The sequence below is a fragment of the Zalophus californianus genome, chromosome 7 (assembly GCF_009762305.2).
Source record: "Zalophus californianus isolate mZalCal1 chromosome 7, mZalCal1.pri.v2, whole genome shotgun sequence".
Taxonomy (NCBI): Eukaryota; Metazoa; Chordata; class Mammalia; order Carnivora; family Otariidae; genus Zalophus; species Zalophus californianus.
In genome coordinates, this window is record NC_045601.1 from 35229372 (window position 1) to 35242460 (window position 13089).

Here is a 13089-nt window from a genome sequence, read left to right on the forward strand (position 1 = left end):
CTCCAAACCCAGCAGATCCCTGTGGTGCACTCCCATGCAGCTCCTCCCAGGGGAGGAAGGGGAGTCTCCCTGCATCTGCCACTTGTTGGGTCTCTGCTGAAGGAGCAGTGGCTCGACTGTGCTGCGGATCATGGTTTATGGCAACCTCAAGCTGAGAGCCTGCTCCTTGGCTCCATCTCTGCAGCTGGCTTCCCCAGTCTGATACCCGGGAGCTCTGCCACACCCAGGCACCCCGGGTCTTTCTGTGACCCCGAGGGTCCGGAGACCACACTGTCCCAGTGAGGGTTCCACCCCCCGCTTAGCCACTGAAGCAACATCCCTCAGCCGAGCAGACTTCTAAAAGTTCCGATTTTGTGTTCCATGGCTCTATCACTTGCCAGAAGCGGCCGACGGAGGCCCCCTCCCCCGCCATCTATCCTCCCGAATATTGCCTCGGATTCACTTCTCTGCACGTCCTACCTTCCAGAAAGTGGTCGCTTTTCTGTTCAGAGAGTTGTTGCTATTCTTTTCTTTGATCTCCTGTTGGGTTCGTAGGTGTTCAGAATGGTTTTATTCCTATCCAGCTGAATTCCTGGGACCAGACGAAATCTAGGTCTCCTACTCCTTCGGCATCTTTCTCCACCCCTCCTTGTGCTTTTTGATTTGTAGAAGTTGCTAGATCAGAAATCATAAAAGGCAAAAGTCTTGAATTCTCTGTATAATTGATTTAAATTGAGCTTGCTACTTTTTTTGACACTTCAAATATTATTTTTTAAATTCTGACCCTACAAACATAATAATAGCAAAGGGCCATTTGATGATTATTTGTTGTTGATAAATAATTCATAGCCTGAAAAGCTGTTCATTCCAATTCCCATGATAAACTATTCAAAATTAGTAATTTATTCCATTGAAATTAGGTGTTTCTACCTGTGGTTTAATAGGCTTGTAATTATATAGAGGTATGTGTTTTGCATTTCAATAAATGCATTTAACTTTGTACATTTGTACTATTGTAACAAGACTGGCTTGCCAAATCAATAGTTTTCACTGATAGGGAAGAATTGCAAAAAATAAGTACAAAAATCACCCTTCATACTAAGATTCTGAATCTCAATTCACTCATCTAAAAACAAAAACAAAAAACAACTAAATGCCTTTAAAGATCCTTTTTGTTTTCTGCTAATTTCTGCTTAGTAAGATGTCATTAAAAATAGACACAAAACTTGCCACTTATTTATTTAGAAATACTACAATAGTGAAATAATGTAAAATTATTAGCAATTAAAACTCAGCCTTCCTCTGAATTTCCAAAGCATATGTGTGGATATGAGAAACTTTTACTGTGAATATGAAGTAGTTATCTGTGCCTTTTGTATTTGCTCTTCTCTTCCTTAATTTATCTGTCCAGATTCTACTCTGTGAATCTGAGTAGAATATAGAGCCACTCAGAAGTGCTTTCTACTTTGTTTACTCAGTTGGTGAATTTGAACAAAGTTTGATATGTCAAGAAGCAAGCTTGTTAAAGAACAAAAATCAACAGATCTTAGAATATTTTGCCAAGAAGATGTTACTTTCCTTCAACTACTGATTAAAATAAAGTCAAATGTAGAGCCAAACAGAATTTAATAGCATTGCATCCATTTGGATTTTGGTAACAAATCTAATATATCTGATGGGGAATAATGATCAATAAATGGTGGACACATTGTTCATCAGTCTCTACCCAACCACTTGGAGGTACACTAAGAATATAACTCTGAGACTCTCTGCACACATGACCAGGGCTAAATGCTGAAAGCAGTGGAAGAGACAATATCATGTAGCATACAGGACATCATGTCTATTATATTATTGTTTCCTGATTGGTAATAATTGCAAAATATTTCCTATGATCCAGGCCTTTTCCATGAATCAATTTCATTTACTTCTCAAAGAACCAACAGGATAGATAGTGGCATTAGTTCCATTTTATAGAGAAGAATACTTCCCCAACCTACACGTGCCACTCTTCTTAGTTAAAAAATAAAAGACTAAAATATATTTTTTAAAACATATGACATAGGGAGGAGGAGCAAGATGGCAGAGGAGTAGGAGACCTAAATTTCATCTGGTTCCAGGAATTCAGCTGGATAGGTATCAAACCATTCTGAACACCTACAAACTCAACAGGAGATCAAAGAGGAGAGTAGCAACAGCTCTCTGAACAGAAAAGTGACCACTTCTGGAAGGTAGGATGTGTGGAGAAGTGAATCCGACGTGATATTCAGGAGGATAGACGGTGAGGGAGGGGCCTCCATCCACTGCTTCTGGCAAGTGATAGAGCCAGTGGAGCACAAAATCGGAACTTTTAGAAGTCAGCTCTGCTGAGGGACGTCGCTCCAGTGGCTAAGCAGGGGGTGGAACCCTCACTGGGACAGTGTGGTCTCAGGACCCTCGGGGTCACAGAAAGACTGGGGGTGCCTGAGTGCGGCAGAGCTCCCAGGTATCAGAGCAGGGAAACCGGCCACAGAGACGGAGCCGAGGAGTGGGCTCTCAGCTTGGGGTTGCCATAAACCGTGATCCACAGCACAGTCAGGCCACTACTCTTCCAGCAGGGACCCAACAAGAGGCAGATCCGGGGAGACTCCCCTTCCTCCCCCGGGAGGAGTGGCAGGGGAGTGCACCATAGGAATCTGCTGGGTTTGGAGATTCCAAACAGGGTCCTGTGCCAGAGATAGAAATGCTCAATCACGGGCCAGGTGAACATGGAGTGCGGCTGGAGACCAGGGAGACAGGAGTGATTTACTGCTTTTCTCTGGGGGATCACTGAGGAGTGGGGCCCTGAGCTCTTGGTTCCTCCAGGACCAGAGATTGAGAGGCTGCCATTTTCACTCTCATCCTCCAAAGCTGTATGGAAAGCTTTCAGGGAACAAAAGCTCCCGAGAACAAACCTGAGCAGATTACTTAGCCTGGCCCCTGGCGAGGGCGGGGCAATTCCGCCTCAGGCAAAGACATTTGAGAATCACTGCAACAGGCCCCTCCCCCAGAAGATCAGCAAAAACAGCCAGCCAAGACCAAGTTTATCCATCAATGAGAATGGCAGAACTCCAGCACTAGGGGAATACAACACATAGAATTCATGGCTTCCCCCCGCCCATGATTCTTTAGTCTTTCAAAATTAGTTTTTTAAATTTTCTTTATTTTTTCTTTTTCTATTTTTTTTGAATTTTTCTTTTTCCCTTTTTCAACCAACATCTTATCAATCCCTTTTTTAAAAAATCTTTTATATTTTTCATTTTCAGAGTCATATTCAATCCCTTCGTTGTAGTTAACCATATATTTTGTATATATATGAGTTGTTCTCTCTTTAAAATTTTGGGATACAGTTTCTTCTAACAGATCAAAATATACCCTAAATCTCTAATGCATGGCTTTCTTCTAGTCTCCTGCTGGATCACATTCTCTGTCCCTTTTTTTTTTTAATTTCTCTTCTTTCTTTTTTCAACCAACTTCTTATCAATTCCTTTTATAAAAACTTTTATAATTTTCATCTTTACAGTCATATTCTATTCCTTCGTCGTATTTACCCTTACTTTTGTACATATATAAGTTTCTCTTTCTTTAAAATTTTGGGAGACAGTTTCTTCTAACAGACCAAAATACACCCAAATATAGTGTGTGGTACTGATCTAGTCACCAGCCTGATCATATTTGATCATATTCTTTTTCTTTCTTTCTTTCTTTTACTTTTTTTCCCACTAGTTTCAGGTCTCTTCTGATATGTTTAGTGTATATTTTTCTGGGGTCATTGTTACCCTGTTAGCATTTCGTTCTCTCATTCATCTATTCTCCTCTGGACAAAATGACAAAATGGAAAAAATCCCCTCAAAAAAGAGTAAAACTTATGAGTCTCAGAGACAAAGAGAAAATCCTGAAAGCAGCTCGAGAGAAGAGATATGTAACCTACAATGGTAGAAACATTAGATTGGCAACAGACCTATCCACAGAGACCTGGCAGGCCAGAAAGGACTGGCATGATATCTTCAGAGCACTAAACGAGAAAAATATGCAGCCAAGAATACTATATCCAGCTAGGCTGTCACTGAAAATAGAAGGAGAGATAAAAAGCTTCCAGGACAAACAAAAACTAAAGGAATTTGCAAACACCAAACCAGCCCTACAAGAAATACGGAAAGGGGTCCTCTAAGCAAAGAGAGAGCCTAAAAGCAACATAGACCAGAAAGGAACACAGACAATAAACAGTAACAGTCACCTTACAGGCAATACAATGGCACTAAATTCATATCTTTCAGTAGTTACCCTGAATGTAAATGGGCTAAATGCCCCAATCAAAAGACACAGGCTATCAGTTCAGATTAGAAAACAAGACCCATCAATATGCTGTCTGCAAGAGACTCATTTTAGACCCAAAGACACCTCCAGGTTGAAAGTGAAGGGGTGGAAAACCATTTACCGTGCTAATGGACACCAAAAGAAAGCTGGGGTGGCAATCCTTATATCAGACAAATTAGATTTTAAACCAAAGACTGTAATAAGAGATGAGGAAGGACACTATATCCTACTTAAAGGGTCTATCCAACAAGAAGATCTAACAATTGTAAATATCTATGCCCCTAACATGGGAGCAGCCAATTTTATAAGCCAACTAATAACAAAAGCAACAAAACATATCTACAACAATACAATAATAGTGGGGGACTTTAACACCTCCCTTACTGAAATGGACAGATCATCTAAGCAAAAGATCAACAAGGAAATAAAGATGTTAAATGACACACTGGACCAAATGGACAGAACAATCCATCCCAAAGCAAGAGAATACACATTCTTCTCTAGTGCCCATGGAACATTCTCCAGAATAGATCACATCCTAGGTCACAAATCAGGTCTCAACCGGTACCAAAAGATTGGGATCATTCCCTGCATATTTTCAGACCACAGTGCTTTGAAACTAGAACTCAATCACAAGAGGAAAGTCGGAAAGAACTCAAATACATGGAGGCTAAAGAGCATCCTACTAAAGAATGAATGGGTCAACCGGGAAATTAAAGAAGAACTAAAAAAAGTCATGGAAACAAATGAAAATGAAAACACACTGTTCAAAATCTTTGAAGCAAAGCCCTAAGTGGAAAGGATATAGCAATACAAGCCTTTCTCAAGAAACAAATACACAACCTAACCCTACACCAAAAAGAGCTGGAGAAAAAACAGCAAATAAAGCCTAAACCCAGCAGGAGAAGAGAAATAATAAAGATCAGAGCAGAAATCGATGAAATAGAAACCAAAAGAACAGTAGAACAGATCAACGAAACTAGGAGCTGGTTCTTTGAAAGAATTAATAAGATTGATAAACCCCTGGCCAGACTTATCAAAAAGAAAAGAGAAAGGACCCAAATAAACAAAATCATGAATGAAAGAGGAGAGATCACAAACAACACCAAGGAAATACAAACAATTGTAAGAACATATTATGAACAACTCTATGCCAGCAAATTAGACAATCTGGAAGAAATGGATGCATTCCTAGAGATGTATCAACTACCAAAACTGAACCAGGAAGAAATAGAAAACCTGAACAGACCCATGACCAGTAAGGAAATTGAAGCAGTCATCAAAAATCTCCCAACAAAGAAGAGCCCAGGGCCAGATGGCTTCCCGGGGGAATTCTACCAAACATTTAAAGAAGAATTAATAACGATTCTTCTGAAACTGTTCCAAAAAATAGAAATGGAAGGAAAACTTCCAAACTCATTTTATGAGGCCAGCATTACCTTGATCCCAAAACCAGACAAAGACCCATTAAAAAGGAGAATTACAGACCATTATCCCTGATGAACATGGATGCAAAATTTCTCACCAAAATACTAGCCAATAGGATCCAACAGTACATTAAAAGAATTATTCTCCACAACCAAGTGAGATTTATTCCTGGGCTACAAGGTTGGTTCAACATCAGCAAATCAATCAATGTGATACAATACATAAACAAAAGAAAGAACAAGAATCATATGATCCTCTCAAAAGATGCATAAAAAGCATTTGACAAAGTATAGCATCCTTTCTTGATCAAAACTCTTCAGAGTGTAGGGATAGAGGGTCCTTACCTCAATATCATAAAAGCCATCTATGAAAAACCCACAGCAAATATTTTCAATGGGGAAAAACTAAGAGCTTTTCCCCTAAGGTCAGGAACATGGCAGGGATGTCCACTATCACCACTGCTATTCAACATAGTATTAGAAGTCCTAGCCACAGCAATCAGAAAACAAAAAGAAATCAAAGGCATCCAAATCGGCAAAGAAGAAGTCAAACTCTCACTCTTTGCAGATGATATGATACTTTATGTGGAAAACCTAAAAGATGGCACCCCAAAACTGCTAGAACTCATACAGGAATTCAGTAAAGTGGCAGGATATCAAATCAGTGCACAGAAATCAGTGGCATTCCCATACACCAACAACAAGACAGAAGAAAGAGAAATTAAGGAGTCGATCCCATTTACAATTGCACCCCAAACCATCAGATACCTAGGAATAAATTTAACCAAAGAGGCAAAGAATCTGTACTCAGAAAACTATAGAATACTCATGAAAGAAATTGAAGAAGACACAAAGAAATGGAAAAACGTTCCATGCTCATGGATTGGAAGAACAAATAGTGTGAAAATGTCAATGCTACCTAGAGCAGTCTGACATTCAATGCAATCCCCATCAAAATACCATCCACTTTTTCAAAGAAATGGAACAAACCAATCCTAAAATTTCTATGGAACCAGAAAAGACCCTGAATAGCCAGAGGAATGTTGAAAAAGAAAAGCAAAGCTGGAGGCATCACAATTCCAGACTTCAAGCTCTATTACAAAGCTGTAATCATCAAGACAGTATGGTACTGGCACAAAAACAGACACATAGATTAATGGAACAGAATAGAGAGCCCAGAAATGGACCCTCAGCTCTGTGGTCAACTCATCTTCGACAAAGCAGGAAAGAATGTCCAGTGGAATAAAGACAGTCTCTTCAACAAATGGTGTTGGGAAAATTGGACAGCCACATGCAGAAGAATGAACCTGGACCATTTCCTTACACCACACACAAAAATAGACTCCAAATGAATGAAAGACCTAACTGTGAGACAGAAATGCATCAAATTCCTAGAGGACAACACAGGCAGCAACCTCTTCTACCTCAGCCACAGCAACTTCTTCCTAGAAACATCGCCAAAGGCAAGGGAAGCAAGGGCAAAAATGAACTATTGGGACTTCATCAAGATAAAAAGCTTTTGCACAGCAAAAGAAACAGTCCACAAAACCGAAAGACAACCGGCAGAAGGGGAGAAAATATTTGCAAATGACATATCAGATAAAGGGCTAGTATCCAAAATCTGTAAAGAACTTATCAAACTCAACACCCAAGAACAAATAATCCAATCAAGAAATGGGCAGAAGATGTGAACAGCCATTTTTCCAAAGAAGACATCCAAATGGCCAACAGACACACAAAAAAGTGCTTAATATCACTCAGTATCAGGGATATCGAAATCAAAATTTCAATGAGATACCACCTCACACCAGTCAGAATGGCTAAAATTAACAAGTCAGGAAACGACAGATGTTGGCGGGGATGCGGAGAAAGTGGAACCCTCCTACACTGTTGATGGGAATGCAAGCTGGTGCGGCCACTCTGGGAAACGGTATGGAGGTTCCTCAAAAAGTTGAAAATAGAGCTACCGTACGACTTAGGAATTGCACTACTGGGTATTTACCCCAAAGATACAAATGTAGTAATCCAAGGGGTACGTGCACCGCAATGTTTATAGTAACAATGTCCACAATAGCCAAACTATGGAAAGAGCCAAGATGTACATCAACAGATGAGTGGAGAAGGAAGATGTGGTATATATATACAATGCAATATTATGCAGCCATCAAAAAATGAAATCTTGCCATTTGCAATGATGTGGATGGAACTGGAGAGTATTTTGCTAAGTGAAATAAGTCAGTCAGAGAAAGACAAGTAGGATATGATCTCACTGATATGAGGAATTCTTAATCTCATGAAAGAAACTGAGGGTTGCTTGGGTGATGGGGGGTGGGAGGGATGGGGTGGCTGGGTGACGGACATTGGGGACGGTTATGTGCTATGGTGAGCACCGTGAATTGTGTAAGACTGATGAATCACAGACCTGTACCTCTGAAACAAATAATATATTATATGTAAAAAAAAAAAAGAAGATAGTAGGAAGGGAAAATGAAGGGGGGCAGGAATCGGAGGGGGAGACGAACCATGAGAGACTATGGACTCTGGGAAACAAACTGAGGGTTTTAGTGGGGAGAGGGGTGGGGGGATGGGTTAGCCTGGTGATGGGTATTAAGGAGGGCACGTATTGAATGGAGCACTGGGTGTTATATGCAAATAATGAATTATGGAACACTACATCCAAAACTAATGATGTGACTAACATAATAAAATAAAATTTAAAAAAATAATAAAAAATAAATTTAATTTAAAAAAATAAGAATAAATTTTAAAATATGACATATATCATTTCATTCTTTCTGATTAAATAATAAGAAGATAATCTCAAAGACACATACTAGGCTCTAAAATCACTGACTCTTAAATTACACCAGTAAAAAACTATTATGAGGACAATTGCATGAAAGGAAGAATGTGAATTGTACCTACATTGGTACTTCCTAAGATTAAATGTTTTCTAACTATAAAGGTAATATATTTCTATTTTAAAAATTTGGAAATATACAAAAGTAAAAGGAAGAAATTATCAATCATTTAAAAATCCCATCTGTCCAGGATAACCATTGTTAACATTTTGGTACATACACAGTATCCTCTCAGTTATATGAATAAACACATGCTTTTTATATTTCTTACAAAATTGGTTATGTATTATTTTGCAACCTGATTTTTTTGCTTAATAAAAATATTTTAATATTTTACCTTGACAGTAAGTATTCTTCAAGGTGATTATTAAGGCTACCCAGTATCCAGTCACATGACAAAGGCATAAATATATTTCAACAATCCCATTAGATTTTGGATAGTTTCTGCTATTTGCAATAATCATTCTTGTGCTTAAATCTGTGGGGATACCACATACTTTTCCTTAGGATGAATTCCTAGAAGTGGAGGTTTTAGGTAAACAGATTTTTTTTTTTGGCCTCCGTAGGTGGATCTTTTACACTGGCCTCCCTGTTGCAAATATAAATATGTCTACTATGGTGTGATAACACAAATTAGGAGCGAGTTTTACTCTACTAACTATTCCTCCGGGAACTGCTGGCCTAGAGGAGTGGAGGGAGCTATCGCCAGTTCCCTGGTACCCTGGTAGTTGCCCTCCAGTCTTCCAGTCCTCCCTCTCTCTCCCACATCCCCTCAGCTGCCCACACACTGATCATTTCTGGATCTCTGAATACTGGTGCTTTTTTCACTTAGCCAACAAGAAAGCTCTCCCCTTCTAGAGTCTTGCTCTTCCACATTGGGCACCTGATAACATCATTCTCTCCTTTCATTTAACCATCTAGCCTTTTTCTCAGATAACAAAGGCAGGACTGGGGGTGGACAGATTGGTGGCTTAGTGGATGGTCAAGCATGCTGCATGCATGGACTCTACGCCTAGACTCCTAGGGAAGCGCCTACTTCCCAGGACCTTGGAACTCAGAAGTTTGCCTGACCAGACAATGACAACCGCTAGGGGGCAGTATTGCCTAAACCCACAAGCTAGCTTGACAGTCCTAAGTGACTCCGCCTAAGTACTGCTCCCTAGGAAAAAAGGGTGTCAATAGAACGTCCATGTACTAGAGTGTCTATTTCCCCACACCTTTGCCAACACCAATATTTCTTCTTTTCCTGTTTTAAAACGATCTGAAAGACAACAATGGTATTTCATGTTGTTTGAGTTGAATTTTTAAAATTACTGATAAGGCTGCACATTTCTGAGACTCTGACGGTACAAACAAAATGTACCTTTTAGAAAACATATCCACACCACGTAGAAGCATAGAAGGAAAGGACAAGCTGTCAGAATTCAACCTCCAGAGGAAACCATCTTATATATATGCTGCCAGAATTTCTCCTATGCAAGTGTGTATACACATTGATAATTAATCTTTTATGCCTGAACATACAGACCCAAACCTGCCTTGTTATTTTTAATAGCTACAGGAAACTTTTGCACAATTAATACCCTAACTTATACAGCCAGTTCTATATTGATGAACTTTTAGCTTGTTTCTAAATTTTCACATGACTAACAGTACTACAATGAATATCATTTCACATAAACCTCGGTGCGCTTGAGCAAACTTTCCTATTCGATAAATTTCTAGAAGTATAATTACTGTGTCAAAGGATTTGCTCCAGCAGTTTGATAGAATGAAATTCTGGGAGGTCAGACATTTTTATCTATCACATTCATTGCTCTAACCCCAATGCCTAGAACAGTACTTGGGACTCAATAAATATTTTTGAATGAACCCAGATTTTGCATAGAACTTGAAAGTGAAATATTTATACAAGAAAAGCCATTAGATATGGAGGAGATGCTCGAATATAAGAGAAGGATTGGAGAAAGAAGGAGAGGGTATTTGAAGAGCCTCGCGAACCTCTCATGAAGTCTAGGGTGCCATAAACACAGAACAAAAATCTCCAGTCACAAAACATGTACACACCCAGGGAGTAGAAAGACCTTCATCTGAAGTATATTCAATGCACAACAATGTGCATATACTTAATGCCTCTGAATTTTACACTTAAAAATGATTAGAATGACCAATTTTACATTGTGCATATTTTACCACAACAAAAATAAGTAGATTGTTCCATTTACTGGATAGTAACACTGGGCAAGCATTTCAACCATGTGGAGGTTTAGTTCTTTTTCAGCATATTAGCACAAGCCATAACTTGATTAATAGGATGTTAACTGAACTGTTTTAATCTCAATTTTTTGCCAAAGCCTTGAGATCACCTATCAAAGTGAGGTGCAAGAATACCTCCCCGAAATGAGATTTGGAGAAAATGCTGAGAAGAATTGGTGTTGGGGTCTTTAATTCCTACCCCATACTGAGTGTATAAAAGGTTTGGAGAAACTTAGCGGTGAATTTTTGGAGAGTTGGTTTGCTGCACGTCTCCCCAACCCAAGGGAAACGGAATTGGTGTTTCTTTTGTCTTCACGTCAAAACCAGAGGATGGCTTTAAAGAAACCATTTAGACAGTGATGCCTGTTTAAATATAAAGGTGAGCAAGGAGCTCTCCCTCACAAGGAAACTATAGGTGTGAGACCTTCAGCAATGTGAAGTGGAAGGAGGGGAGCCTATGAGGAACCCCCGAAAAGTGCCTTATAAGAAAAAGGTAATTTGAAACCACGTCAAGTCCCAGGGAGCTCAGTGCCAGCTCATGGAAGCATTAGCCATGTAAGATCTTTCCTGCTCATTTCTTCTCTTTGCTCCACCTGCTAGTGGCAAGGCCACACAAGGCAGAGAGAAGGATTTAGTCAGAGAAAAGAGGAGAGACACCTGTACTCTCTCTATTGCTGGAGAGAGTACAGCCAATATCGAGTGGGCATGTGACTGGTCTTGATGCCCTCATCAGTCCCAAAGAGAGTTTCTAAACTAAAAAATCCTGGGTGTGAGGGGAAATTTTGTGGCAAACATGGGAAATTGGCCAATTTCATGGGTAGATGGGGGCAGAAGAACAGAAGCAGCACGTGTGGACGCAGTGACAGAGATGCCTCAACAGGCATCAGATTGCAAAGCCATGATTCTCCAGCCCCCAAAGCGAGTTTCAGTCAACTCTGAAAATGAAATGAGGAAAATTTCATCACTTATATCAAACTCAATTTGGCAAAAGATTATTTTAACCTTTCAAGTACAATAGAGAGACTGCCATCTAGAAATTAACAGAAGAGCTACCTTGGTCCAGGAATGGGATGAGCCTCACCACTTCCCTTCCTTTTCTGAAAATTTAATTTGGGCTTGCTCTCTCTCCTTGTCTCTCTCCCAATTAACCATAGCCTGCTTCATTTGCATCCTCACACGCACCCCAGCCCCAATCCACTTCTCTAGGGTTCAGCAATATTTTAGTCTCATGTTGCAAAACATGACGAAGAGTCCTTTAAAAATGGAGAGTTCATTTCTTCACACCCATTGTTTTGAGTTTCTCATACGTCTGACATTATGATACGTGTCAGGAATGTATAAAGACTAAGACATTGTCTCAGCTTCAGTGAGCTAATTAGGTGCAGAAATAGGAAACTGAAGACATAATTATGAGGTAATGAGAAAATTATAGTAAATATATATAAATACACACACACACACACACACAAAAATTGCTATAGGAGCACGAGGAAGGAGACATTTGTTCTTCCTCTGGATTTGGGAAAACCTATCCAGACAGGAAAAATTAGCTAAAGAACCAACAAAATGTCATTAAATCTCCACTTAACCACTGCATTCTTCCTGTTCAACACACTCGACCATCACTGCAAACAAGCAGCAGAATCTGCACTTGGTTATTGCTATGGAAGCTGCTCATCTTGCCAACACCTGAACTAGACTCTTTCTTCTAAGTCGATGTGGAAAAAGCTTAGGGTGTGGTGTGATCTCCAGCTAGCTGCCCTATTCATCCCACTACCAGGTCCAAAATGCCACAACTGGAATTATTCCTTCGAAATGGCCTCACTATCTTCAGAGGGTTACAGATAATCTTACATTTGCCACCTAATGTGACGCTAGGTGCTCTTTGGGTATGTCTCCATGTGTGACTGATAACAGTTGTGTGGTCAGCTGGCAAAGTTGGCACAATCTAGAGTTTAGGAGATGTTTTCTGCAGCCAGGCAGCCTCAGTTCAGAGTCCACCTCCAGCACTCTTATGCCACTGAGCCTCCACTTCTCAACCTATAACATAAAGATGTGAAGACTTAATGCCTGGCACATAATATGCATTTAATAATGGAGTGTATTATCTTTATTACCTAGATGTCTGAAATGAAAGATCAGTGGGTGCCGTTCACAACCGGGAAGAAACATAAGGGAGAAGTAGGCAGAGGTAAGAGTTATAAAGGAAAGAAAAAAGAATCTAAGGCTGT